The 9,287-nt window shown below is 43.4% G+C and overlaps 8 non-coding genes and 15 pseudogenes across 8 annotated transcripts; all 23 read left to right on the top strand.

Annotated features, from left to right (window-relative positions):
- Positions 1-153: 153 nt before the first annotated feature.
- On the top strand, positions 154-262 carry LOC144047130 (5S ribosomal RNA; annotated as a pseudogene).
- Positions 263-449: 187 nt separating this feature from the next.
- Positions 450-558, top strand: LOC144047240 (5S ribosomal RNA; annotated as a pseudogene).
- A 184-nt stretch (positions 559-742) lies between these two features.
- LOC144046514 (5S ribosomal RNA) lies at positions 743-861 on the top strand. Its single transcript, XR_013292801.1, has one exon. It is a non-coding gene; the product is annotated as a 5S ribosomal RNA (ribosomal RNA).
- A 185-nt stretch (positions 862-1,046) lies between these two features.
- Positions 1,047-1,155, top strand: LOC144047248 (5S ribosomal RNA; annotated as a pseudogene).
- A 186-nt stretch (positions 1,156-1,341) lies between these two features.
- Positions 1,342-1,450, top strand: LOC144047233 (5S ribosomal RNA; annotated as a pseudogene).
- A 186-nt stretch (positions 1,451-1,636) lies between these two features.
- LOC144047418 (5S ribosomal RNA) lies at positions 1,637-1,745 on the top strand (annotated as a pseudogene).
- A 186-nt stretch (positions 1,746-1,931) lies between these two features.
- LOC144045658 (5S ribosomal RNA) lies at positions 1,932-2,050 on the top strand. The gene has a single exon (XR_013291987.1). It is a non-coding gene; the product is annotated as a 5S ribosomal RNA (ribosomal RNA).
- Positions 2,051-2,236: 186 nt separating this feature from the next.
- On the top strand, positions 2,237-2,355 carry LOC144046764 (5S ribosomal RNA; annotated as a pseudogene).
- A 186-nt stretch (positions 2,356-2,541) lies between these two features.
- On the top strand, positions 2,542-2,660 carry LOC144046948 (5S ribosomal RNA; annotated as a pseudogene).
- A 188-nt stretch (positions 2,661-2,848) lies between these two features.
- On the top strand, positions 2,849-2,957 carry LOC144046942 (5S ribosomal RNA; annotated as a pseudogene).
- A 186-nt stretch (positions 2,958-3,143) lies between these two features.
- Positions 3,144-3,262, top strand: LOC144045708 (5S ribosomal RNA). The gene has a single exon (XR_013292034.1). It is a non-coding gene; the product is annotated as a 5S ribosomal RNA (ribosomal RNA).
- Positions 3,263-3,448: 186 nt separating this feature from the next.
- LOC144046606 (5S ribosomal RNA) lies at positions 3,449-3,567 on the top strand. The gene has a single exon (XR_013292886.1). It is a non-coding gene; the product is annotated as a 5S ribosomal RNA (ribosomal RNA).
- Positions 3,568-3,754: 187 nt separating this feature from the next.
- Positions 3,755-3,863, top strand: LOC144046940 (5S ribosomal RNA; annotated as a pseudogene).
- A 186-nt stretch (positions 3,864-4,049) lies between these two features.
- LOC144046586 (5S ribosomal RNA) lies at positions 4,050-4,158 on the top strand (annotated as a pseudogene).
- A 187-nt stretch (positions 4,159-4,345) lies between these two features.
- Positions 4,346-4,464, top strand: LOC144046480 (5S ribosomal RNA). The gene has a single exon (XR_013292769.1). It is a non-coding gene; the product is annotated as a 5S ribosomal RNA (ribosomal RNA).
- Positions 4,465-4,650: 186 nt separating this feature from the next.
- On the top strand, positions 4,651-4,759 carry LOC144047125 (5S ribosomal RNA; annotated as a pseudogene).
- Positions 4,760-4,946: 187 nt separating this feature from the next.
- LOC144047278 (5S ribosomal RNA) lies at positions 4,947-5,055 on the top strand (annotated as a pseudogene).
- Positions 5,056-5,241: 186 nt separating this feature from the next.
- LOC144045514 (5S ribosomal RNA) lies at positions 5,242-5,360 on the top strand. The gene has a single exon (XR_013291850.1). It is a non-coding gene; the product is annotated as a 5S ribosomal RNA (ribosomal RNA).
- Positions 5,361-5,544: 184 nt separating this feature from the next.
- On the top strand, positions 5,545-5,663 carry LOC144046783 (5S ribosomal RNA; annotated as a pseudogene).
- A 186-nt stretch (positions 5,664-5,849) lies between these two features.
- LOC144045262 (5S ribosomal RNA) lies at positions 5,850-5,968 on the top strand. The gene has a single exon (XR_013291603.1). It is a non-coding gene; the product is annotated as a 5S ribosomal RNA (ribosomal RNA).
- Positions 5,969-6,155: 187 nt separating this feature from the next.
- LOC144046238 (5S ribosomal RNA) lies at positions 6,156-6,274 on the top strand. The gene has a single exon (XR_013292541.1). It is a non-coding gene; the product is annotated as a 5S ribosomal RNA (ribosomal RNA).
- Positions 6,275-6,460: 186 nt separating this feature from the next.
- LOC144047322 (5S ribosomal RNA) lies at positions 6,461-6,569 on the top strand (annotated as a pseudogene).
- A 186-nt stretch (positions 6,570-6,755) lies between these two features.
- Positions 6,756-6,864, top strand: LOC144047094 (5S ribosomal RNA; annotated as a pseudogene).
- Positions 6,865-9,287: the final 2,423 nt, after the last annotated feature.

Here is a 9,287-nt window from a genome sequence, read left to right as displayed (position 1 = left end):
TCTTAAAAGTCGTCAAGTACACTAGCTACTTGCTAACAGACAGCCGCACGCTAAACTGACAGGATGAGAGCTGAACATGCAGTCAAAATGTTTTTCTGTCCCAAGTTTAGACGAGAGTAACCTTTAAAAGAGTCAACTGTTTTCTTTTTCTCGGCTTACGGCCATACTACCCTGTGAACGTCTGATCTCGGAAGCTAAGCAGGGTCGGGCCTGGTTAGTACTTGGATGGGAGACCTTCTGGGAATACCAGGTGCTGTAAGCTTTTTTTTTTGCACCTCCATGGCAAAAGTAAACTTTCACAAAAGACCTCAAGTACACTAGCTACTCGCTAACAGACAGCCGCACGCTAAACTGACAGGATGAGAGCTGAACATGCAGTCAAAATGTTTTTCTGTCCCAAGTTTAGACGAGTGTAACCTTTAAAAGAGTCAACTATTTTCTTTTTCTCAGCTTACGGCCATACTACCCTGAGAACGTCAGATCTCGGAAGCTAAGCAGGGTCGGGCCTGGTTAGTACTTGGATGGGAGACCGCCTAGGAATACCAGGTGCTGTAAGCTTTTTTTTTGCACCTCCATGGCAACTGTCAACTTTCTTAAAAGACCTCAAGTACACTAGCTACTCGCTAACAGACAGCCGCACGCTAAACTGACAGGATGAGAGCTGAACATGCAGTCAAAATGTTTTTCTGTCCCGTTTAGATGAGTGTAACCTTTAAAAGAGTCAACTGTTTTCTTTTTCTCGGCTTACGGCCATACTACCCTGAGAATGCCCGATCTCGTCTGATCTTGTAAGCTAAGCACGGTCGGGCCTGGTTAGTACTTGGATGGGAGACCGCCTGGGAATACCAGGTGCTGTAAGCTTTTTTTTTTGCACCTCCATGGCAAAAGTAAACTTTCACAAAAGACCTCAAGTACACTAGCTACTCGCTAACAGACAGCCGCACGCTAAACTGACAGGATGAGAGCTGAACATGCAGTCAAAATGTTTTTCTGTCCCGTTTAGATGAGTGTAACCTTTAAAAGAGTCAACTGTTTTCTTTTTCTTTTCTTACGGCCATACTACCCTGAGAAAGCCCGATCTTGGAAGCTAAGCAGGGTCGGGCCTGGTTAGTACTTGGATGGGAGACCGCCTGGGAATACCAGGTGCTGTAAGCTTTTTTTTTGCACCTCCATGGCAACTGTCAACTTTCTTAAAAGACCTCAAGTACACTAGCTACTTGCTAACAGACAGCCGCACGCTAAACTGACAGGATGAGAGCTGAACATGCAGTCAAAATGTTTTTCTGTCCCAAGTTTAGACGAGTGTAACCTTTAAAGGAGTCAACTGTTTTCTTTTTCTCGGCTTACGGCCATACTACCCTGAGAACGCCCGATCTCGGAAGCTAAGCACGGTCGGGCCTGGTTAGTATTTGGATGGGACACCGCCTGGGAATACCAGGTGCTGTAAGCTTTTTTTTTGCACCTCCATGGCAAAAGTAAACTTTCAAAAAAGACCTCACGTACACTAGCTACTTGCTAACAGACAGCCGCACGCTAAACTGACAGGATGTGAGCTGAACATGCAGTCAAAATGTTTTTCTGTCCCAAGTTTAGACGAGTGTAACCTTTAAAAGAGTCAACTGTTTTCTTTTTCTCGGCTTACGGCCATACTACCCTGAGAACGCACTATCTCGGAAGCTAAGCACGGTCGGGCCTGGTTAGTATTTGGATGGGAGGCCGCCTGGGAATACCAGGTGCTGTAAGCTTTTTTTTTGCACCTCCATGGCAAAAGTAAACTTTCACAAAAGACCTCAAGTACACTAGCTACTCGCTAACAGAAAGCCGCACGCTAAACTGACAGGATGAGAGCTGAACATGCAGTCAAAATGTTTTTCTGTCCCAAGTTTAGACGAGTGTAACCTTTAAAAGAGTCAACAGTTTTCTTTTTCTCGGCTTACGGCTATACTACCCTGAGAATGCCCGATCTCGTCTGATCTCGGAAGCTAAGCACGGTCGGGCCTGGTTAGTACTTGGATGGGAGACCGCCTGGGAATACCAGGTGCTGTAAGCTTTTTTTTTGCACCTCCATGGCAAAAGTAAACTTTCACAAAAGACCTCAAGTACACTAGCTACTCGCTAACAGAAAGCCGCACGCTAAACTGACAGGATGAGAGCTGAACATGCAGTCAAAATGTTTTTCTGTCCCAAGTTTAGATGAGTGTAACCTTTAAAAGAGTCAACTGTTTTCTTTTTCTCGGCTTAAGGCCATACTACCCTGAGAAAGCCCGATCTCGTCCGATCTCAGAAGCTAAGCAGGATCGGGCCTGGTTAGTACTTGGATGGGAGACCGCCTGGGAATACCAGGTGCTGTAAGCTTTTTTTTTGCACCTCCATGGCTAAAGTAAACTTTCACAAAAGACCTCAAGTACCCTAGCTACTTGCTAACAGACAGCCGCACGCTAAACTGACAGGATGAGAGCTGAACATGCAGTCAAAATGTTTTTCTGTCCCAAGTTTAGACGAGTGTAACCTTTAAAAGAGTCAACTGTTTTCTTTTTCTCGGCTTAAGGCCATACTACCCTGAGAACGCCCGATCTCGTCGCATCTCGGGAGCAAAGCAGGGTTGGGCCTGGTTAGTACTTGGATGGGAGACCGCCTGGGAATACCAGGTGCTGTAAGCTTTTTTTTTTTGCACCTACATGGCAAAAGTCAACTTTCTTAAAAGACCTCAAGTACACTAGCTACTAGCTAACAGACAGCCGCACGCTAAACTGACAGGATGAGAGCTGAACATGCAGTCAAAATGTTTTTCTGTCCCAAGTTTAGACGAGTGTAGCCTTTAAAAGAGTCAATTGTTTTCTTTTTCTCGGCTTACGGCCATACTACCCTGAGAACGCCCGATCTCGGAAGCTAAGCACGGTCGGGCCTGGTTAGTACTTGGATGGGAGACCGCCTGGGAATACCAGGTGCTGTAAGCTTTTTTTTTGCACCTCCATGGCAAAAGTAAACTTTCACACAAGACCTCAAGTACACTAGCTACTTGCTAACAGACAGCCGCACGCTAAACTGACAGGATGAGAGCTGAACATGCAGTCAAAATGTTTTTCTGTCCCAAGTTTAGACGAGTGTAACCTTTAAAAGAGTCAACTGTTTTCTTTTTCTTGGCTTACGGCCATACTACCCTGAGAACGCCCGATCTCGTCCGATCTCGGAAACTAAGCAGGATCGGGCCTGGTTAGTACTTGGATGGGAGACCGCCTGGGAATACCAGGTGCTGTAAGCTTTTTTTTTGCACCTCCATGGCTAAAGTAAACTTTCACAAAAGACCTCAAGTACCCTAGCTACTTGCTAACAGACAGCCGCACGCTAAACTGACAGGATGAGAGCTGAACATGCAGTCAAAATGTTTTTCTGTCCCAAGTTTAGACGAGTGTAACCTTTAAAAGAGTCAACTGTTTTCTTTTTCGCGGCTTACGGCCATACTACCCTGAGAACGCCCGATCTCGTCGCATCTCGGGAGCAAAGCAGGGTCGGGCCTGGTTAGTACTTGGATGGGAGACCGCCTGGGAATACCAGGTGCTGTAAGCTTTTTTTTTTGCACCTACATGGCAAAAGTCAACTTTCTTAAAAGACCTCAAGTACACTAGCTACTAGCTAACAGACAGCCGCACGCTAAACTGACAGGATGAGAGCTGAACATGCAGTCAAAATGTTTTTCTGTCCCAAGTTTAGACGAGTGTAGCCTTTAAAAGAGTCAACTGTTTTCTTTTTCTCGGCTTACGGCCATACTACCCTGAGAACGCCCGATCTCGGAAGCTAAGCACGGTCGGGCCTGGTTAGTACTTGGATGGGAGACCGCCTGGGAATACCAGGTGCTGTAAGCTTTTTTTTTGCACCTCCATGGCAAAAGTAAACTTTCACACAAGACCTCAAGTACACTAGCTACTTGCTAACAGACAGCCGCACGCTAAACTGACAGGATGAGAGCTGAACATGCAGTCAAAATGTTTTTCTGTCCCAAGTTTAGACGAGTGTAACCTTTAAAAGAGTCAACTGTTTTCTTTTTCTCGGCTTACGGCCATACTACCCTGAGAACGCCCGATCTCGGAAGCTAAGCAGGGTTGGGCCTGGTTAGTACTTGGATGGGAGACCGCCTGGGAATACCAGGTGCTGTAAGCTTTTTTTTTTGCACCTCCATGGCAAAAGTAAACTTTCACAAAAGACCTCAAGTACACTAGCTACTTGCTAACAGACAGCCGCACGCTAAACTGACAGGATGAGAGCTGAACATGCAGTCAAAATGTTTTTCTGTCCCAAGTTTAGACGAGTGTAACCTTTAAAGGAGTCAACTGTTTTCTTTTTCTCGGCTTACGGCCATACTACCCTGAGAACGGCCGATCTAGTCCGATCTCGGAAGCTAAGCAGGGTTGGGCCTGGTTAGTACTTGGATGTGAGACCGCCTGGGAATACCAGGTGCTGTAAGCTTTTTTTTTGCACCTCCATGGCATCTGTCAACTTTCTTAAAAGACGTCAAGTACACTAGCTACTTGCTAACAGACAGCCGCACGCTAAACTGACAGGATGAGAGCTGAACATGCAGTCAAAATGTTTTTCTGTCCCAAGTTTAGACGAGAGTAACCTTTAAAAGAGTCAACTGTTTTATTTTTCTCGGCTTACGGCCATACTACCCTGAGAACGTCTGATCTCGGAAGCTAAGCAGGGTCGGGCCTGGTTAGTACTTGGATGGGAGACCTTTTGGGAATACCAGGTGCTGTAAGCTTTTTTTTTTGCACCTCCATGGCAAAAGTAAACTTTCACAAAAGACCTCAAGTACACTAGCTACTCGCTAACAGACAGCCGCACGCTAAACTGACAGGATGAGAGCTGAACATGCAGTCAAAATGTTTTTCTGTCCCAAGTTTAGACGAGTGTAACCTTTAAAAGAGTCAACTGTTTTCTTTTTCTCGGCTTACGGCCATACTACCCTGAGAACGCCCGATCTCGGACGCTAAGCAAGGTCGGGCCTGGTTAGTACTTGGATGGGAGACCGCCTGGGAATACCAGGTGCTTTAAGCTTTTTTTTTGCACCTCCATGGCAAGAGTCAACTTTCACAAAAGACCTCAAGTACACTAGCTACTTGCTAACAGACAGCCGCACGCTAAACTGACAGGATGAGAGCTGAACATGCAGTCAAAATGTTTTTCTGTCCCAAGTTTAGACGAGTGTAACCTTTAAAAGAGTCAACTGTTTTCTTTTTCTCGGCTTACGGCCATACTACCCTGAGAATGCCCGATCTCGTCAGATCTCGGAAGATAAGCAGGGTCGGGCCTGGTTAGTACTTGAATGGGAGACCGCCTGGGAATACCAGGTACTGTAAGCTTTGTTTTTACACCTCCATGGCTAAAGTAAACTTTCACAAAAGACCTCAAGTACCCTAGCTACTTGCTAACAGACAGCCGCACGCTAAACTGACAGGATGAGAGCTGAACATGCAGTCAAAATGTTTTTGTCCCAAGTTTAGACGAGTGTAACCTTTAAAAGAGTCAACTGTTTTCTTTTTCTCGGCTTACGGCCATACTACCCTGAGAATTCCCGATCTCGTCTGATCTCGGAAGCTAACCACATTCGGGCCTGGTTAGTACTTGGATGGGAGACCGCCTGGGAATACCAGGTGCTGTAAGCTTTTTTTTTGCACCTCCATGGCAAAAGTAAACTTTCACAAAAGACCTCAAGTACACTAGCTACTTGCTAACAGACAGCCGCACGCTAAACTGACAGGATGAGAGCTGAACATGCAGTCAAAATGTTTTTCTGTCCCAAGTTTAGACGAGTGTAACCTTTAAAAGAGTCAACAGTTTTCTTTTTCTCGGCTTACGGCCATACTACCCTGAGAATGCCCGATCTCGTCTGATCTCGGAAGCTAAGCACGGTCGGGCCTGGTTAGTACTTGGATGGGAGACCGCCTGGGAATACCAGGTGCTGTAAGCTTTTTTTTTTGCACCTCCATGGCAAAAGTAAACTTTCACAAAAGACCTCAAGTACACTAGCTACTCGCAAACAGACAGCCGCACGCTAAACTGACAGGATGAGAGCTGAACATGCAGTCAAAATGTTTTTCTGTCCCAAGTTTAGATGAGTGTAACCTTTAAAAGAGTCAACTGTTTTCTTTTTCTTTTCTTACGGCCATACTACCCTGAGAAAGCCCGATCTAGTCCGATCTCGGAAGCTAAGCAGGGTCGGGCCTGGTTAGTACTTGGATGGGAGACCGCCTGGGAATACCAGGTGCTGTAAGCTTTTTTTTTGCACCTCCATGGCAAAAATCAACTTTCTTAAAAGACCTCAAGTACACTAGCTACTTGCTAACAGACAGCCGCACGCTAAACTGACAGGATGAGAGCTGAACATGCAGTCAAAATGTTTTTCTGTCCCAAGTTTAGACGAGTGTCACCTTTAAAAGAGTCAACTGTTTTCTTTTTCTCCGCTTACGGCCATACTACCCTGAGAACGTCAGATCTCGGAAGCTAAGCAGGGTCGGGCCTGGTTAGTACTTGGATTGGAGACCGCCTGGGAATACCAGGTGCTGTAAGCTTTTTTTTTGCACCTCCATGGCAACTGTCAACTTTCTTAAAAGACCTCAAGTACACTAGCTACTTGCTAACAGACAGCCGCACGCTAAACTGACAGGATGAGAGCTGAACATGCAGTCAAAATGTTTTTCTGTCCCAAGTTTAGACGAGTGTAACCTTTAAAAGAGTCAACTGTTTTCTTTTTCTCGGCTTACGGCCATACTACCCTGAGAACGTCTGATCTCGGAAGCTAAGCAGGGTCGGGCCTGGTTAGTACTTGGATGGGAGACCTTCTGGGAATACCAGGTGCTGTAAGCTTTTTTTTTTGCACCTCCATAGCAAAAGTAAACTTTCACAAAAGACCTCAAGTACACTAGCTACTCGCTAACAGACAGCCGCACGCTAAACTGACAGGATGAGAGCTGAACATGCAGTCAAAATGTTTTTCTGTCCCAAGTTTAGACGAGTGTAACCTTTAAAAGAGTCAGAGGGCAATGTGTCCTGTAATGGGAGCTTTTCTTTTTTCTAGGTAAGAGAAGAATGCGGAAAGATAAAGAGGTCTAGATGATAACTACAGGCCACTATCCATATTATTATTATTATTATTTTTAAAAAAAAAAATCTGGTCTGTGTTTTTATAGTTGAATGAGTAATAAAACCAAATTTTAATATAGTTGAATAAGTAATAAAACCAAATTTTAATTGAAATAGACTTTTCATTTTTGATTTTTGATTTCCCCTGCATCTCTGATAACTTATTCGTAGGTGTGAAAATGATTTAACCTTTGTCCTTATCTGAGTCCCATTCTAGAAGTCTGAGAAATCCTGGAATTTGAGACTTCCCTCCATGTGGAGGCATAATTTGAGGTAACATGTAATGAAGAAGGAGTCTATAGTAGACATATGCGTAAATATAGTAATACTACTTGCTATAATGTAGAACACATTTAGATGAAACTACAAAATACATATTTTTTGAGAAAATTATTATTTTTTTTTGATTATAACAAGCATATAAATCTCTTGCTATGATCTCATCTCCCTCTGTCTGTTCCGAGTGTATAAGTGTTTCAGGCAGGTTCAATCTTTGACAAGAGGTGTTGTTCTTGGGTGTCTCCAACGTGCTGGAATAACCTGGCTGTTGGGCACAGAGTGGACGGCGAACTGAACAATGGTCACTTTCGGGGGGGGAAGTGATCACACGGACTGCGAAAAGGATGGTATACTGCAAATCCGCTCGCCATGAGACTGTTCAATGACTCTTATGAATTATCTGAGCAAAATGTCCATCAACTCTTTGAGCAGACATCTCAAACTCTCATCACAGCCGTCCTGATGAAACTGTCAGCGGTCTCCAGTGACAGCTAAGGCCTGCTTTGAACTTTGCCCTGCATAAACTGCTATCAACAAGGACAGGAAGGAATATGAACTCCAGTGTGGACTCAAAGTTCGAGTCATCTGAGATCGGCCTTTGAGTCATATTTTGGTCTGTTTTGAGTACAGTTTGCACTCTGTACTGTGTCGGTAAAGGAGATGTGATCTATAGCAACGCAGTTTCGGAAATTGAGAACGGCTTATGTGAATTAGGGTAGTATAAAATGTATTCTAATCTTTAATACTATATTTTCCGTTGTTTGATGCTTGTTGAATTTGGTCTTCTAATTTTTTGCCCATTTTCCTTTTAAATTTTAGCTTCTGGATTGGACTCAGATGTGGAACACTTACGGCAAAATTGCTGGTTAATTTTTTTTTTTTAAATTTTGATTAAGGTCGCAGCACTGATTTTTAATTGGGTCATGATCTGCAAATTTGCCTACTGTGTTTTACAAGCCCCGCTACTCTGTAGAAGAGGGGAGGATAATTAGCATTTTAAGATTACTTTTTGGTTTATTTGAAGTAGATATTCTGATCTTTTATCTTATTTTATAGTTAGTTTGTTTTTTCCTCACCCTGTGTTGCCTGGACAGAATTCAAATTTGCGGCTCCAAGGGTTTTGTTTTTAGGAATTGTTGCAAGACTAAGCAGGATCTGCTCCTGTAGTCTTGGTGTTGGCCAAATTGCCCCAATTTGGTTTTTATTATCAACAGGACACAAGGTGTCACTTTTTTTCCCTTTTTGAAGCAGCAATTTGTAAGCGGCTGCAGTTTTCACATTCAGGTCTGAAATGATCAAAATTGATCTTTATCAGATGGGGGAATGATTGGTCTGTCTGAGTTTGTTGAAAAGGATGTCTGATGTGAGAATGAAGTTTGGTGTGAGGGATTTACAGGCAGCGAATGGGGAGGATTTGACTTGGAGGGAAGTAAGTTCTACAAAGATGACAAAAGACAACCAGAATAGCAGAAAATAAGGTAAGTATATTCAATTTCAGAAACAATTGAAAAGTATAACTGCTAGAGCCCATGGAATTTGCCATTTAGGTGTGGAAGGAACATTGGGACACCTGGTGGACATTATTTTATGAGACAAGTTGTAAAAATGAACTGTAGGACTGCAGTGTTTATTAAAGGTATAAATATATATAAATCTCTTCTCAGACTGTTTATGGCCCGGCCGGACATGAGCAGTTTTGGGTTAAGATGATGTTGTTTTTAAATGATTTACACTGCTATAATAAAAAACAGCGTAAAAAATACAGAAATTTGATGTATGATAAAAAGTACATTTATGCTAAATCTACAACAGTAAATATCATGGTAAAATATTTGATTAATCATTATCTACTATTATAAGGGCTTCTT

Source organism: Vanacampus margaritifer, chromosome 2, assembly GCF_051991255.1.
Source record: "Vanacampus margaritifer isolate UIUO_Vmar chromosome 2, RoL_Vmar_1.0, whole genome shotgun sequence".
Taxonomy (NCBI): domain Eukaryota; kingdom Metazoa; phylum Chordata; class Actinopteri; order Syngnathiformes; family Syngnathidae; genus Vanacampus; species Vanacampus margaritifer.
Note: the sequence above shows the minus strand (reverse complement) of the source record. Positions and strands in the feature narration are given on the sequence as shown.